Source organism: Spermophilus citellus (assembly GCF_964194105.1).
Source record: "Spermophilus citellus genome assembly, chromosome: 1".
Taxonomy (NCBI): domain Eukaryota; kingdom Metazoa; phylum Chordata; class Mammalia; order Rodentia; family Sciuridae; genus Spermophilus; species Spermophilus citellus.
Genome location: NC_138182.1, coordinates 137,704,279 through 137,723,358, shown reverse-complemented (window position 1 = coordinate 137,723,358; position 19,080 = coordinate 137,704,279).

The following is a 19,080-nucleotide window of genomic DNA, read 5'->3' as shown; positions in this document are numbered from 1 at the left end:
GGTCTGTCAGTATCATACTAACTTTTTTCCTCCAAAGAAAAGTCATTAAGTATGAGGGTATGCAGTACCTCCATAGTGGAAAAGGCAACTTGTCGGCAAGTTCTCCTTATATGTTGTTTTATAAAGGCTCTTAAAGCAGTGCTCTGTGTATTCTTCTCTCCAAGCATGTATTCTCAGGACAGACAGGTGAAGACAGATAGGCACTGGGCCCTTTGTTTTCTCGGATCCTCCTCCATCATACCTGGGACACGGGGGGATATTCGCAGCACAGACTTTGGAGCCACAGGTCTGGGGTGCATATCCTGGCTCTGCCACTCCTTACATTCTTCAACCTTTGTCTAGCTTCAAACTAAAGGTCTCTTGGTCCCAGTGTCCTTCCTGTGACATGACAAAAACAGTTTCTTCTCAGTTGCATGAACCGTACCTGCCACAGAACTGGGCCCTGGATGTTGAGGTGTTGTGGTGGCTGCTGGGAGATTTTTAATGGCTCAAGACTGGTAAGAGCTATGCAGACCCCTAATTGACTGGCATCACCCCTGGTATGTAGCCAGGGCACCTCAGGTTCAAGGCCCCATCCTGAGGCTTTTGCACACCGGCTGGCCCTCTGAAAGCTCACTGAGTGCTATATCCAACAGGAGTGAGTTGTTATATAAAGGTCACGTGTCATAAACGGGGATTTCTGGGAATTGGCCTTTCCACTGTGTCTGGCCCAATTCTTCCATTTGCTCTTGCTCAGCAGAAAGGGAAGGTGACAAGAAACAGCCCAGGGCAGCCCACCATAGTCCCCAAACCACGGATCAGGGATGCCATTGGTTTGGAGAGTTGCTGCAGAGCACAGGAGTCTGCCCCAGGTCTTTGCCCAGCAGGGCAGCCCTGTGTTCTCGGCTGGCAGCCCTGGTTCACAGCTGGGAGGCCCGGTGCCCGAGTCAACTTTGAAGCCTCAGTTCCTCCATTTTTCAAGAAAAGAGCATCAGGGGGTGGTTGTGAGGTTTCAAAGCAATTCAGTCCCACGTGTCTCTAATACACTTTGACCTGCTCTGGGCCTGTGCCAGACTGCAGAGATGATAGTGAGCAAGACGGACAGAAGCTTCCTCTCATGGAGCCTGCTAGCTAGGGTGTTAGGATCCCCTCCTCTGTGTCCTGTGGCGAAGGAAGGATGCCCACCCTAGGATGTGGGGATGGTGAATGCATGACACACAGCAGGGGAAAATAAGATCAATAGCAGTTAATGAATCCAGGGACTCATTAAGGGGCTTGCAATTGGGAGCAGACTGAAGAGCCAGGGAGCCTGTGGGAAGCCCACACATGTAGTATGAAGATGGTGTGCTGTCCTTGGTTCCCAATGGAGGAGGTGGCTGACTTAAACAGGTCAAGGAACTGAGAACCCTGCACCACCCCCCTGCCCCCAACTCAGGGTAGGCAAGAACTGGGTCTAGACCCTGATGTTAAGGAAGACTTTATCCAAGGGAGCAGAGCTGGGAGAACTTGTGTTAGGCCTTTGAAGCCCTATTGGTTTCTGGTGTCAAAGCAGCACATAATATTGAACCTGGTTGAATATGATATTGTATAGGGGCAGAGGCATGTATGAGTCCTGCCTTTGTAGTACTGTGCGAGATGGATCTGCAGGGGACATACATCTGACTCAATATTGGGGAAAAAGGCCTCTGGAACTCACGTCAGCCACCTGGGACCCCAGGATATAAGGTCAGGGAGAGGTCAGGGACTGGATTGCCCCGTGCATGGTCAGAGCCTCCCTTTGCCTTGTGACATAAAGATTCCTGAATATTGCTTCCTAAATATTCCTTCCCTTTCACTCATTATCTCCAATGCAGGTCCATCTTCTACTCACTCTGTTAATCCCTCATGCCATTCTCTGGTTTGGCAGTTCTCAAAGTATGATTCTCGACCTGGGAACTTGGCAGAAATGGCAGGTTCTTGGGCTGCATCTCAAAGCTACTTGATTCAGAAACTCTAAAAACCCAAGCTCAGAAAGCTCAGGTGTAACTAGGTGGGGGATTCTGATGAGAGCCCATCCTGAGAACCTGCCCTGAATGACTCCCACGTTATAATGAACCTGACCCTCTCGACCTATGGTACATCCCCCTCTGCTTGGAACGTTGGCTGCCGACAGTCTAACTACCCTTCACGTCATAATTCAAGGTCCAGAGCAAAGCCCATTTTTCATGGCAGCTTTTTTATTGGCCTCAGGTAGAATTCCATTCCCTGGGGCTCCGTAGACTTCTGTAGCACATCATATTCCAGTTATAACACTCTGTATCTTCTTCTTTGTACTCAGTTGTCAGTTTGCTTTGTGTGGCATTGAGTGTGGCCATGGACAGGATCTGTTTGCATTCTGGGTTTGAATCCAGAATTCTACTACTCCATAGTTCTGTAGCTTTGAGTCAGCCACCTAACTTTTCTTTACCTTACTTTACTCATCTGTAAAATGGGTATCATGGCAATAGTCACCTTCTAGGGTTGTCATGATGGCTAAATGACATGATATGCTGGATTCCAACATGGCGGCGGGTGCAGAGAGATCAAGTCTCTGACCTCTTCAGCTGTGCAGGCATAGGGAGTCGTAAACAACCTAAATCTGTTTGCTCAGGATCACTAGGCAATGCTGAGCTGACGTGGATCTGGGGCGAACAGTCTGGGCCTCTCAGAACACACACTGATCCCAGATCGGCTGAATTCAAGCTCCCGTTCGCCTGCTTCCTGCAGACAAACAGCTGTGACTCAGCACTAATCCATCCAGCTGAAACAACCGGTCAGCCCTTCTGATCCTATGGAGGTAAATGCCTACCGAGCCTTCATAGGTAGTGGCCACAGGTTTGAAATGGGGCTTGGGAGAGACAGTAAGGACCCACCCGTTGCATTGGTCGCCCGGCAAAGGGAAACGAACTGTCGCCATTTGCAAGAGATACCACCATGACAGAGAACTGACATCATCAGACTGCGGCAGAGGAGATAACTTCATTGAAACCTGCGGCTACAGGTGTGTAATTCCCTAGACTTCCCTCTCCACACATCGGGGAAACCTTAAGGGCCCCTCCCAGCTCTCCCGTGAGCACGATAGCCAGACCCAGGGAATCAGAGGTGGCGCGGGACCCACGGCGCGGAACTACCGCTCCCACCAGTGCTGACAACTGAGGTCTCTTGCACAAGTTACCGGGGGCGTGGCTACCGGAGGGCAAGTAAAATTCGCTGAGGATTCTCAGCCCCAAGCTCTACAAACTTAGGGTCTGAGGGAATGGCAAACTGGAAGAGTGTGCCCAGTCGTTCATGAAAACAGGGCTCCCGGGAGCAGCAGACCTGGCGTGTAGCCAGTATTGTGGTGAGCAGCACCCGTGAGGGGGCCTGGCTAGAGGAAAAGTGGGAAGTGACTAGACACAAGAGGAGGCCCTAGGCACTCAGGATTGGAGACTCGTCCAGTCTGGGAGGAGCTGCTGCACAGTGATTGGTTCCAGCATATTGACAGGAGAAACTTGGCCTGGTGGGCACAGCGCCACCTACTGGAAGAGAAGTTAATCAAACTCTAAGACTGCATTTATTAGTTTTTTTTTCTTTTTTTCTTTTCTCTTTTTTTGATTTGTGTTTTTCTTTCATTTGTATTTTTCTTTCTTGTTATTTTTTAAATTTTTTTTTTACAATTTTTTAAAATTTTTTTCTTCTAATTTTAATTTTAATTTTTTTAAATTATTTTTTTAAATTTTTTTTCTTTTTTTATTTCCTATTTTTTTCTTCTTTTGTCTTTTCATTTCTTTTCAATTATATTATCCCCCCTTCCTTGAATTCTACCTGCTTACTCTCATTCTCTTTAGTGACTTCTTCCCTTCCCTTCTAATACCTTTCCTCCCAAGCATCAAATAAATTTATAGGAGTAAACAGTAACTCAGCAGTCAAACAGAACAAGAAGTAACATGAGCAGCTTCAAAAAGCAAGGAAAAAAAGTAGTACAAACAATGCAGGACAGCCTAAATATTCAGGAGGACCTAGAGTCATCAGAAAAATGGTCATATAAAGAACTCAAGGAACACCTTAGACAGATGGAATGGAACCTTAAAGAGGATACAAGACAGCAAATTCAAGCAGCGAAAGAACACATTGAGAATGAATTACATAAACAGATAAAAGAAGAAATTAAGCATCTTTATCAGGAGATAGAGATTATAAAAAATAATCAAACAATAATTCTAGAAATGAAGGAAATGATAAACCAAATTAAAAACTCAATTGAGAGTATCACTAACAGTAGAAGCCAGAACGTCAGATAATGAAGACAAAATATATCATCTTGAAAAGGGTCTAGCCAACTCAGAAAGGCTGGTAAAAAATCACGAGAAAAACATCCAAGAGTTATGGGATAACATAAAAAAACCAAACTTACGAGTCATCGGGATAGAAGAAGGTACAGAGATTCAAACCAAGGAATGAGTAACCTGCTGAATGAAATAATTACAGAAAACTTTCCAGAAATAAAAAAGGAAACAGATATACAAATTGAAGATGCATACAGGACACCGAGCACACAAAATCACAGTAGACCAACGCCAAGACACATTGTTATGAAGATATCCAATATACAGAACAAAGAGAAAATATTAAAAGCTACAAGAGAAAGGAGACAGATTACATTCAGGGGTAAACCAATAAGGTTAACAACAGATTTTTCATCACAGACACTGAAAGCAAGAAGGTCATGGAACAATGTATTTCAAACACTGAAAGACAATGGATGCCAACCAAGAATTCTGTATCCAGCAAAATTAAGCTTCAGGTATGACAACGAAATAAAAATCTTTCATGATGAACAAAAGTTAAAAGAATTTGCAGCCATAAAACCAGCATTGAAAAGCATTTTGAGCAAAACACTACACGAGGAAGAAATGAAAAACAATAACCAAAACCATCAGTGGGAAGTGCCTGGGTAAAGACAGAGGGCGAGGGGAAAGATAATCATGGAGAAACAAACTAAATTTTTTTTTAAAAAAAAGGATAAATAATCAAACATGGATGGAAGTACAAACCATATATCAATAGTAACTCTGAATGTTAATGGCTTAAACTCTCCAATAAAGCGACATAGGCTGGTATCTTGGATTAAAAAAAAAAATCCAACAATATGCTGCCTCCAGGAGACACATCTGATTGGAAAAGACATACACAGGCTGAAGGTGAAAGGATGGGAAAAAATATACCACGCACATGGTCCTCGTAAGCAAGCAGGGGTGGCCATCCTCATATCGAATAAAATCGACTTCAAGACTAAGTTAATCAAAAGGGATAAAGAAGGACATTATATACTGTTAAAAGGAACCATTCACCAACAAGACATAACAATTATCAGTATTTATGCACCAAATAATGGTGCTGCGACATTCATAAAACAAATTCTCCTCAAGTTCAAGAATCAAATAGACCACAACACAATAATTATGGGTGACTTCAACACACCTCTCTCACCATTGGACAGATCCTCCAAACAAAAGTTGAATAAAGAAACTATAGAACTCAATATCACAATCAATAACCTAGACTTAACTGACTTATATAGAATATATCAACCATCATCAAATGGATATACTTTTTTCTCAGCAGCACATGGATCCTTCTCAAAAATAGACCATATATTATGCCATAGGGCAACCCTCAGTAAATATAAAGGGGTGGAGATAATACCTTGCATTTTATCTGATCATAATGGAATGAAACTGGAAATCAATGATAAAAGAAGGAAGGAAAAATCCTACATCACATGGAAAATGAACAATATGTTACTGAATGATCAATGGGTTACAGAAGACATAAAGGAGGAAATGAAAAAAAAATTTGGAGATAAATGAAAATACAGACACAACATATCGGAATCTATGGGACACAATGAAAGCAGTTTTAAGAGGGAAATTCATCGCCTGGTGGTCATTCCTCAAAAAAAGAAAAAACCAACAAATAAATGAGCTCACACTTCATCTCAAAGCCCTAGAAAAGGAAGAGCAAAACAACAGTAAATGTAGCAGAAGGCAAGAAATAATTAAAATCAGAGCGGAAATCAATGAAATTGAAACAAAAGAAACTATTGAAAAAATTAACAAAACTAAAAGTTGGTTCTTCGAAAAACTAAATAAGATCGACAGACCTTTAGCCATGCTAACGAAGAGAAGAAGAGAGAGAACTCAAATTACTAACATACGGGATGAAAAAGGCAATATCACAACAGATGCTACAGAAATACAGAAGACAATTAGAAATTATTTTGAAAACCTATATTCCAATAAAATAGAAGATAGTGAAGACATCGATAAATTTCTTAAGTCATATGATTTGCCCAGACTGAGTCAGGAGGATACACACAATTTGAAGAGACCAATATCAATGGATGAAATTGAAGAAGCCATCAAAAGACTACCAACCAAGAAAAGCCCAGGACCGGATGGGTATACAGCGGAGTTTTACAAAACCTTTAAAGAAGAATTAATACCAATACTTTTCAAGTTATTTCAGGAAATAGAAAAAGAGGGAGCTCTTCCAAATTCATTCTATGAGGCCTACATCACCCTGATTCCGAAACCAGACAAAGACACCTCAAAGAAAGAAAACTACAGACCAATATCTCTAATGAACCTAGATGCAAAAATCCTCAATAAAATTCTGGCGAAACGAATACAAAAACACATCAAAAAAATTGTGCACCATGATCAAGTAGGATTCATCCCTGGCATGCAAGGATGGTTCAATATACGGAAATCAATAAATGTTATTCACCACATCAATAGACTTAAAGATAAGAACCATACGATCATCTCGATAGATGCAGAGAAAGCATTCGACAAAGTACAGCATCCCTTTTTGTTCAAAACTCTCGAAAAACTAGGGATAACAGGAACTTACCTTGACATTGTAAAAGCTATCTATGCTAAGCCTCAGGCTAGCATCATTCTGAATGGACAAAAGTTAAAGGCCTTCCCTCTAAAATCTGGTACAAGACAGGGATGCCCTCTATCACCACTTCTATTCAATATAGTTCTCGAAACACTGGACAGAGCAATTAGACGAAAGAAATTAAAGGCATAAAAATAGGAAAAGAAGAACTTAAATTATCACTATTTGCAGATGACATGATTCTATACCTAGAAGACCCAAAAGGGTCTACAAAGAAACTACTAGAACTAATAAATGAATTCAGCAAAGTGGCAGGATATAAAATCAACACGCATAAATCAAAGGCATTTCTGTATATCAGCGACAAAACTTCTGAAACGGAAATGAGGAAAAACACTCCATTCACAATATCCTCAAAAAAAATAAAATACTTGGGAATCAACCTAACAAAAGAGGTGAAAGATTTATACAATGAAAACTACAGAACCCTAAAGAGAGAAGTAGAAGAAGATCTTAGAAGATGGAAAAATATACCCTGTTCATGGATAGGCAGAACTAATATCATCAAAATGGCGATATTACCCAAAGTTCTGTATAGGTTTAATGCGATACCAATCAAAATCACAATGGCATTTCATGTAGAAATAGATAAAGCAATCATGAAATTCATATGGAAAAATAAAAGACCCAGAATAGCAAAAGCAATTCTAAGCAGGAAGTGTGAATCAGTCGGTATAGCGATACCAGATTTCAAACTATATTACAGAGCAATAGTGACAAAAACAGCATGGTACTGGTACCAAAACACGCGGGTGGACCAATGGTATAGAATAGAGGACACAGAGACTAATCCACAAAGTTACAACTGTCTTATATTTGATAAAGGGGCTAAAAGCATGCAATGGAAGAAGGATAGCATCTTTAACAAATGGTGTTAGGAAAACTGGAAATCCATATGCAACAAAATGAAACTGAATCCCTTTCTCTCGCCATGCACAAAAGTTAACTCAAAATGGATCAAGGAGCTTGATATCAAATCAGAGACTCTGCGTCTGATAGAAGGAAAAGTTGGCTCTGATCTACATGTTGTGGGGTCGGGCTCCAAATTCCTTAATAGGACACCCATACCTCAAGAGTTAATAACAAGAATCAACAAATGGGACTTACTTAAACTAAAAAGTTTTTTCTCAGCAAGAGAAACAATAAGAGAGGTAAATAGAGAGCCTACATCCTGGGAACAAATTTTTACTCCTCACACTTCAGATAGAGCCCTAATATCCAGAGTATATAAAGAACTCAAAAAATTAGACAATAAGATAACAAATAACCCAATCAACAAATGGGCCAAGGACCTGAACAGACACTTCTCAGAGGAGGACATACAGTCAATCAACAAGTACATGAAAAAATGCTCACCATCTCTAGCAGTCAGAGAAATGCAAATCAAAACCACCCTAAGATACCATCTCACTCCAGTAAGATTGGCAGCCACTATGAAGTCAAACAACAACAAGTGCTGGCGAGGATGTGGAGAAAAGGGTACACTTGTACATTGCTGGTGGGACTGCAAATTGGTGCAGCCAATTTGGAAAGCAGTATGGAGATTCCTGGGAAAGCTGGGAATGGAACCACCCTTTGACCCTGCTATTGCCCTTCTCGGACTATTCCCTGAAGACCTTAAAAGAGCATACTACAGGGATACTACCACATCGATGTTCATAGCAGCACAATTCACAATAGCTAGACTGTTGAACCAACCCAGATGCCCCTCAGTAGATGAATGGATAAAAAAAATGTGGCATCTATACACAATGGAGTACTATGCAGCACTAAAAAATGACAAAATCATAGAATTTGCAGGGAAATGGATGGCACTAGAGCAGATTATGCTTAGTGAAGCTAGCCAATCCCTAAAAAACAAATACCAAATGTTTTCTTTGATATAATGAGAGCAACTATGAACAGAGCAGGGAGAAATTGCAGGAAGAAAAGATTAACATTAAACAGAGACATGAGATGGGAGGGAAAGGGAGAGAAAAGGGAAATTGCATGGAAATGAAGGGAGACCCTCATTGCTATACAAAATTACATATAAGAGGTTGTGAGGGGAATGGGAAAATAAACAAGGAGAGAAATGAATTACAGTAGATGGGGTAGAGAGAGAAGATGGGAGGGGAGGGGAGGGGGGATAGTAGGGGATAGGATAGGTAGTAGAATACAACAATTACTAATAGGGCATTATGTAAAATTGTGGATGTGTAACTGACATGATTCTGCAATCTGCATTTGGGGTAAAATTGGGGGTTCATAACCCACTTCAATCTAATGTATGAAATATGATATGTCAAGAGCTTTGTAATGTTGTGAACAACCAATAAAAAAAAGGAAAAAGAAAAAAAATATGATATGCTAAAGGCATTTGCATTGGCTTTGGGCAAATGCTCAAGTAAATGTTAACGATTATTACTGAGCGTCTAGAATTTGAATTCCATCTTCACCACCTTTTGGTTTTGTAGGATTTGAGATAGTTACCTTCCTGGTGCTTCACATTCCTCATCTGTGAAACAGGGACAATAATGATGAAATAATGATGAAAAGAATTGCAGTACAGAATCGAGAGCAGTGCTTTGTGTTGCTCTTCCATGTGACCACTTGAGAAGTACAGCTGAGGCACAAGAGTTGGTCCTAAGAAACTGGCTGCCAAGTGAGCCCTGCCTCTTGGGATACACCTCCAGCCCATGCATTCTGGTATTTTTTCTTTCCTCCTCCTCCTCCTCATGTTTGTGTCTCCATAAAGATGACTCTGTCAATCATGATCTTTGATTACATTTTTAAAGCAATAGCCTCATGTTATTGGATTGTTATTGGATTCTCCGTAGGGGAGAAGATTCTTTGGGTTTCACTCTCTGCCTCACGTCCTCTACTCCCTCACAACCTCTGCCCCATTTGGAGCTTATAAGACTTCATGGATTTTAATTAGAAAAGAAATACACTGAAGAGGCTGGAAAGAGTGTCTACCTCAGGGAAACCCGAGATGCTTCAGGTCCGTGTGTACTTGGCTCAGTGTGGGGGAGGTCCCATCTTTAAGCTGTCTCTTCTCCAGAGATATGATTTTAAAGCAATGGGCTTGTATTTTCTTGGGCTGAATATATAGTTAGTCTTCTCTATTCAGGGTTCAGTTTCTTTCTGTGTGTTTGCTCTGTCATGCTCTCATCACAATCTCTTTAATCTTTCAAAATATTTTATTAGTGTGGTCAAGTTATATATAAGAGTGGGGGGATTCATCTTGACGTGATCTTATTTTCATGGAATATAATTTGCTCTTTTTCAGTCCCCAGGACTTCCTCCTCCTTCCCTCTCCCTTCCTTCCTGGCTTTCTTCCCCTTTCTCAGATCTACCAGTCTTCCTTATATTTATTTGTTTTTAAATTGGTGATTTATAGGTGTACATAAAGGTGAAATTTTCTGTGGTTCATATGTATGTTCATATATGTACAGATCATCATTTTCTCTATTTCATTTCATATTTCTTCCCTTTTTTCATCTCTTCTCCCACCCATCTCCTTCCTCTGCTCCACTGATCTTGCTTCTATTATCATGGAATCCCACCCCTCCATTTTTCCTCCTTATTTTGCTCTAGCTTCTGCATATCAGAGAGAACATTTGACCCTTGACTTTGAGCTGGCTTGTTTCACTTAGCACAATGTTCTCTAGTTCCATTTCACTATGATTTATTTTCATCTATAATTCTTGTGACCAGGTAAGAGAAGGCTGCTTTTATTTACTGAATGGCTACTATGTATCAAGCTTCCCTACTATGTGCTTGGCAAGTGCTACTTTATTTAATCTTCACCAATCCTAAGAAGTAGGTGGTTTTATGACCATTTTGTAATTGGAAAGACTGATGCCCAGAGAGGGTGTGGTAGGCAATGCATGCTCTTGGAAAAACTGTGCAGAAGGTGATCCTTTTCTGATTTGTGCCTCCCTCTCTGAACCTGTCTCAAAATCCCCACATTCTGTCATCTAACATTTTGGGGGAGGCATGTCCCCATGCCTGCTGTCCCCAGCAGTGGATGGTATTTGAGTCCTTTTCTGACTTTGCAATAAATCGTGCCTGGTTTTGGTTCCAGTTCCATTCATTCAACTTCATGTCTTTTTTCAAAACGAATCTAATAAATGAATTCTAGGTAGGGAGCTGATGGCTTCATGTGAATTATCTTGTGTAAAATTATCTGAATTCTCCGCACTTTGGTTTTCCCAATGCTCTTTACCAGAGATGAGCTGTATGAGGAGAGGGAGGTCCAAAGTAGAAGAGATGGGTGTGGGCTACTTTAGCTGGCATGTGTCAGAATGGGAACACAAGCCTTGTGCTCTAATGTAGAGGGTGGGGTTTTAAATCTATGACTTGAATGTGATTGGAGTTTCTGTCTTGTGGTTAAGACTCCAGGCCTGGTTTTATCAGGGAAGTGGAGAAGACAGGGTGTTTGGAATGGTGGATGTCCTAGCATCTGTGTGGTTCACTCTGACCCTCTGTAAGATGCCGTTTGCCTCCATCTGCTTTGCGTTTCTAATGTGAAGATGTGGAGATGCCTTTATACTGTCTAGTTTTTCAATAAGATGAAAGCCCTGGGGGAAATCCTTCTTCTCCTTCGTACATCCCTGGACAGGTTGAATGCAGCACTTTCCAGAGATGCTCTGCTGCACCTACTAGTTTGGAAACTAACTTCACTTACAAGCGGCTAATGGCCAAATTCCTGTCACTCATCCCACTCCCTGGTCACCATGACCTTTTGGGTTTCACACCAGCGTGCCATCTGCAGTTGAGCCGGGAGGGGTGGATATCTTAGTATCCTCTCATGCTGGTCGCTACTTGCAGGTTTTTCTCATAAGTACAGATTACCTGACACCTTCACTGTATGCTAACAACTAATTAGAGCATAACCAAACTATTGCAGAGCCCTGCAACTCCCTGAGATGAAAGCTCAGGCTTAAATCCTCTTTCTGTTGTAATTTCAGTGGTGTGTGCAGTGGATTTTATGAAGGCATTTTGTTGAAGTGTCACGTGCCAGCCAGGTCTACTGCGTAATTTTGGCCCTCCGCATCTTCAAGTATGCTAAGTTTCAGGAGGGGTCTGACAGCTGAAAATTGCTCTTGCTTGCTGAATTCTAGTTCAGCTGCAGCTTGGAAAGAACAGTGACAGGCCTAAGATCACATGGGAGGGGCACTCCCTTACTGCCTGTCCACAGAAGGCTCATCAGCCCTGTGGTTCAACCCCTGCTTCCCCAGGTATGGTGCCTATGACTGTGTATCCACCAGGAGGCGCTCTTCCCAATTGTTCCCTAGCCCAACCCTGGTGGATTTCCTTCCAAGTGCTTCATAATGACTTTTTTTTGTTGATTTCTCCCTTCCCTTTGCCTTTAAGATTGTCAACTCAGTCAATAAATGTTTGATAAACTTGAACTGTGGGCCCAGCACCATTCTTAGAGTTAGGGATACAAAAATAAGCAAGCTAGAGAAGGTCCCTGCCTATTTGGATTATGGTGACAGATAGGGAGAAAAAAATTCTCTTAAGTAATGTTTTTTTTTTTTTTTTCTCCCTAAGAGAATGCAGGGAAGTAAGACTGGGGCTGCTCTATGGGACAGAGTGGTTGGTCAGGCAATCTGGTTTGATGAGATGACAGAGGAACAAAGACCATCTGATTTGCTTTACTCCCTGGTGCCCAGTGCCTGGCACAGAAAAAGACCTGGATAAATATTTGTAAAAAGAATCATTGAAGGAATACATGAATGCATAGAAAGAAATGGAATCTAGACCTGTAACTTTTCTTCTGTGATGGTCTGTACCCCGAAGGTGGGCACAGGTCAGCTTGCTCTGAGCCACCTCCTCTTGCTGTATGGACACCAGGGTGACCTTCCACCAAGGAGGCTTCTGGGAACTGGAGCATTGGACTGGTGGCCGAAGGACCTGGGTGTTTTGTTTCCATGGTGATTTGACTCAACAGGGGCCTTTTGTGTTCTCATCTGTGGAATGGAGGTAGTAGTTTGATTACTGACTTTATGTAGAATATATCAAGACAAAAAAGAGCTGAATAAACAGACAAATGCATAGATATGGAATAAATAATTCATATTAAGTTGGGACCCTGTTGCTCAGCCCCTTACTTTTTACAACCACCATTGATATTGGTACCACCAGAAGTCCCATTATACAGATGGGAAAATGGTAGCTCTGAGCACTTAGGTAACTTGCTCAGGGTAATAAATTAGTCAATGAGAAGACTAGGAGGCACATTCAGTATTGTTAGATTCTGGAGTCTGAGCAGCTAGCATCTTTTGATTCCTGTCTCCCTCCCTGGACTTGTCTTACGCTGCGTTACTCTCTACAGCTCATTTTTTGTAGCTTCAGTAGAGAGACACTCTTTAAGTAGAACTTGTTGATAGTGGCAATTAATAATTTACTAATAACATTAACGAAGTGAAACAACGCTGGCATGATTTTTCTCCTGGCATTATGCCTAAGTGCTTCTCCGGCTTATTTGATTTGCTAATAGAAGTATTTATGGAATGGGAAAGGCTTCCCATGACACGTTCAGAAAACAGAACAGATCCTTCTCTCCATGCTGCTTAAAAAGACTCCTGATGGGAAGGAGGATGGAGAACGTGAAATCCGTTCTTTCACCCCTCTGACCAACCTTTCTAACTCAGTCTCTGGCGAAGGGACATCTGCCAGTTCTTCTTGTGCTGAAATGTGAAGGTTTAGTGGGCACCGGATTCCCATTCCATTTTTACAGTACTTACTGTTTTGTAGCCAATATGGAAGTTAGATCTCAACTCACCTTGTGATCCAACATGAAGACGGATTTTACCACCCTCTGCAGAAGAGAAAACAGATTGGTGGTACCTTACAGGAGGGTTTCTCGAACTGTGCTGTGGACTCCCCAGAATCTTTTGAGTCTCTTATCAAGATGCAGATTCCGGAATCCCACAGCCCACCATAGAATCAGGACTTGTGTGGATGGGGACTTCCACGGATCATTTTAAACAAGTTTTATAGGTGATTATAATATTTGAAGAATTGATTTAAAAAGTCTAAGAATTTCATTTATACCAAGATATATTTGCCCAGGTTTTAACAGATGAATCTGAGGTATGATTGCGGAACATGCCCCAGGAGAATAGCCAGGGCTGGGAGAGGAACTCAAGTGCTTGGGTGTCAGAGGGAGGAATTTGTGGTGTTTACCCTGGACTCATCTGCAGACCTCCTGGGGTGGTTTTATTAATGCTATCGGGTTTTGAGCAGATAGTTAGATGGCATGTGTGATCTCATTGGCTGATAATCACGGACAGAATTGAAACACATCAGAAAAGACCTGTGAACTTGAAAGCTACATCACTGCCTAGAGACGTTATTGTCGGGAGTATCTGCTTCCCAGTGTTAGCCCCATGTTCTGTGCTGCTCCGTCATGACTACTGTTGATCTCATTAATGGAGGCCATTTAGGGAATTGGTTGCAGACCTAAAAAGCAGGGAACATTCTCCTCATGTTTTTCTTAATTCCAAGCATTTTTTTAAATGTCTATTAGGTACACTAGTGCCTAAAATATCATTTTTTGCTTTGGTATTCCATTCTTTCTGCCAAGGTACAGGAAAAAGACCACCATTTAAAATTTATGTAGAGTGTTTTCTCTCTCTCAAAGTCTCCAGTGTTTCATATGAACGGAGTAGGAGTGAAAAATTCACCAAGGAATTTAGATGTATTGCACATTGGCTAGGCTCCTCTTGTGTACCTGGATTCCCCGGGCTTGATTTGTTTACAAACATCCCTGTCAACACCCATAGAGGAAATGTGTGTGATGGAAATTCTCTGTTTATTTTGCTTATCTGTAAGTAACACACTTGTTGCAGGTAAATAAGTATGACAAAAGACCAATTCTTTCCTGCTGCTTTTTTTTTTTTTTGCTTGTAGAAATATTTTATCAAGTTGCTAAGTTACCAGGATGAGGGATTCTACTTTGGGGGAACGGAAGTTATTTTAAAACATCTAAGGAACATCCTACCAGAAAACTCCTTTGCAGTGTGACGAAGGTCTGAGGTGTTCTCAGAATGGGTGATGAGCTTGTGAATGTGAAGGGATAAAGAAAGAACCCCAAACATCTTGGAAACAAAACTCCAAAAAGACATCAAAACACATTGTATTCACAATATGTTTTTAAAAACTAATCACCAAGAACAAGTTAGGTTAGGAAGTCGGAATATTTAATCAATGAGTTGAGGGGGACCATCTTGAAAATATCATGGAGTAGATTAGAATGAGGAGAAGTCATGGGCACTCTTATTCAGAGAATAAGTGGTGACAGTTCAGATGCCTACGAAGCCTCTTGCCTCTTCTCTGCTGGGTCAGTTCCTGCTGAGGTGTTTAGAATTCCTAAGAGACTTGTTCATTTGTTTACTGAACAATTATCCAGCTGGGGATGCAGTAGTAGTGAGATAGATACAGTTCATATTCTTCTGGAGTCCACTTTCAGCTCTTCTTAGACCTCTGTCTTGTGTTTGTCAGGATTCTCTTCTGCAGTGACAGAACCCCAAGTGTTATGAAATCTATAAACTGCGAGTCCAGGGGTGAGATGAGTTCCATGTGTCAGTAATTGGGGACTGGGGCTCTCTTTCTTTCTCCACCACTTGGCTTTGTTTTCCTCTGTGGGTTCATCCTATAATCACATGAACAAGATCCTTCCCTGGAGCCACGGCAGATGGCTGCTAACAGGTACAGGCTTCAGTGGCCTTGGAAGAACATGAATGCGTCCCTTTGAGTGTCTCCATATTAAACTTGGATCGGCTCTGTTTAGACCATCTCTGAACCAATGAAATTACAATGAACCAGACTATTGCTTTGGCTGGGGCACCATGAATGGCAGGAGCAGTTAGGTCTATTGCAGATGGAGAAGCTGGAGAGAGAGAGATTTATCGAATGACCCACAGTAACAACACAACTCTACCCCAGCCACCGGAAGTAGTCGGTGTAGATACCTCCGGAGTCCCTTAAACTTGTTCTTATGAAATCCACACCAGCAACTACCAGACACAGCCCTCTTCATTTTATCTTTGGCTCTACTCAGTTCTTAGGAGCAGAGTCTTCTGGCTTATCAGAGGAAGAGAAAGAACCGCTCACTTGGTCCAACCAGAAATTCCAGCCTGGATATTACATTATGTTTCCGTCACCCCTTAATGGTACTCACAAAAGCTAACAAAATTACCCTAAGCTTGGCAACACACAACCACAAGTGGCATCATGTCTGAGTGACATCAGGAAATACCAAACTAAAGTTTTGCATCATAAGCCATGGTGGGCAGTGGAGCCTATGGAGAATGATGGTGAAAAGGGATGGCACCTTTTCCCCAGTGAGTTTACAGTTTACAGTCAATTTTATATATGTGTGTATATATGTATATAAAATTATATATATCGTATGTGTGTGTGTGTCTCTATATATACACACACATACACATACATATATACATTTTAGCAATGAGCAATATTTGGGGATAAGCATTGCAGAGAAACTGGCTGATCATGAAAGTGAGTGTCGAGTGGACTTTGGTGCTTGGATAGGTGGTGGGAAGTCCCCCCACCTGCTTCCCTATTCCTGTTATTACATATATATATATATATATTTGGTACCAGGGATTGAACCCAGGGCCACTGAGCCACATCCCCAGCCTTTTTTTTAAATTTAGAGACAGGGTATCATTGAGTTACTTAGGGTCTTGCTACATTGCTGGGGCTGGCCTTGAACTTGCAATCCTTCTGTCTCAGCCTCCCGAGCTGCTGGGATTACAGGTGTGTGCCACCATGCCCAGCCTATAATCAAAGTGAAAAGACAGACATCAAAGTTGAGCAGCAAGCTCTAGAACATGAGGCACATACCTGTCAGCATTCATCTATGAAATAATAAAGCATTCAATTGTTGTTATCACAGATGAGTAAAGAACAAGGGCAGCTGAGGCTCTTTGTAAGCATTTCTGGGTGCTGCTATAGGCCGTGGAAGGCTTTCTGGAAAAAAAAAGGAACCTAAAGTAGGTCTTCAAAGATAAGCTGAAGAGCTTATGTGCAGAGGGTAGAATTCTTCCCTTGTGCTGACCATGATTCACTCGGCATCCTCCCCTGTGAGCTTGGGATAGGATGCTGTTGACTCTTACCATCAAGAAAGGTTGCTTGGGGGCCTGAAAAAACTGGTCTCTCTGGATGTGAGAAGGAGATTCACAAATGTCATTGACTGGAGGGATGATAGTGCCATGTACTTGGCATAACTGTATGATCTCCAAACATAAAGTTTATTAATGGAAAGTGGGGTCTTTGGGGGCCATTCCTAGCCTTTGAAGTTGATGTTAACTAGAGAGCGATTTCCTTCCAAACTTGTGGAGTTGGGGTTGCTGTAGCTGCTTCTCACAAGGACCACAACCAATATGTGGACATTACAGTTGACTGGATAGGAAACATCAGGCTTCCTCCCTGTGACCTCAGACTATCCTAAAAGTAAACAACTCTATGGAAAAACGGAGCTTATATTGAAATTTGGAGGATAATGGGAATCCTTCAGACTCCCAATTTTTTTTTTCTTAAAGATTTTATATTACCCGAAGTGGATTTTCATAACCTCTGGATGGTCCCAAAGATTACCATATCCTTCTGAAATGGGGGCCCAGGATTTGCTGAGAAAGTCTGCTCCCTGGAGGTGTTCCAGGGTGGAGCCCTGTGATCCGCTGAGTCAGTCTGGGGTTGGCAGGTGGGTGAAGGTGCCTGCTTATGGCCAGGCAGTGGCCTTGCTCTTCGGCTGCCAGCATGTCCCATGGGGGAGCACCTGTCCTGTAGGTGCTGAACCTCATGGAGACGGGCTCTCCTCTCCAGGGTGTCAGTTGAGAGTCTGCAAGTGAGGGCTCCCTTCCTCTGTTTCAGGCAGATGACCTGTGAGCAAACCGAAGGGAAACCCAACCCAGCTTGGACCCTATCTGCAAGTACATTTGAAACCCTGCTGTTCAAATAGAGAGCTGTCTGTCCTTGGGTGGTAAGTGGTTTTACCTCTCGGAGTCTTAGTTTCTTCAGATGGACTAGTAATATACTCATTAATTGTTGATATCTATTGAGATTCCTTTTTGCAGGCATTGTCCCAGGGGCTTCCGTTCTATAATCCTTCTCTGTATAGAGGTATTATTATTATTATTATAGTCATTTTTTAGATAAGGAAACTGAGATTCAGAAAAGTTAAGCAACTTGCTTACAGTCACATAGCTAGAAAAAGGCTGAGTTTTTCCAGTCTGCGCAACCTAGCCCCAGAGACAGTGCTAACTCTCCCCAGGATACCATAGTGCCTGACGTAGAATGGACACCCCATACATTTTAGCAATGAGCAATGTTTGGGGATAAGCATTGCAGAGAAACTGGCTGATCATGGAAGTGAGTGTTGAGTGGACTTTGGTGCTTGGATAGGTGGTGGGAAGCCCCCCCCCCCCCACCTGCTTCCCTATTCCTGTCAGACCCCTTGCTACCAAGACTGACTTTAACCCACAGTACCTGGCCTGAGAAGATGACAGGCTGCTTTGTTTTTTCTTTTTTTAAGATTGACTTGTAACTGTACATATTCAGGGGGTACAGTGTAATAATTCAATCCATGTATACAATGTGTAATGAACGGATCAGGGTAACTAACATTTTCATCTCTTTAAATGGTTATTATGTCTTTGTGCTGTGAACCTTTGATCTCCTCTCTTGTCATTCTTTATAAAATATCTACAAAATTTTTGTAAACTGTACTCACCCTGCTGGGCTGCAGGACATTACAACTCACTCCTCCCGTCTAACTCTATTTTGGTATCTGTTATCTAACCTCCCTATGTCTCCCCTTCCCCATTCTTCCTGTCCCTCATGACCACTGTTCATTCTGTACTTCTATGAGATCAGTGTTCTTAGTTTCACAGATGAGTGAGATCCTACAATATTTGTCTTACTGTGCCTGGCTTAGTTCACTTAATACAATCTTCTTTGGGTCCATCCAGGCTGAAGGCTCCTTTTCCTAAAGACTTTAGATCAATGTTACAGATTTGTTTGGTTAAAATAAATGCAGAGGCTTTCTGCAGATACATCTGTCAAAGGAGGGTTGGTTTCTGAGGAAATAATTGGAATTCTCTTAACGTCCCCCTGACA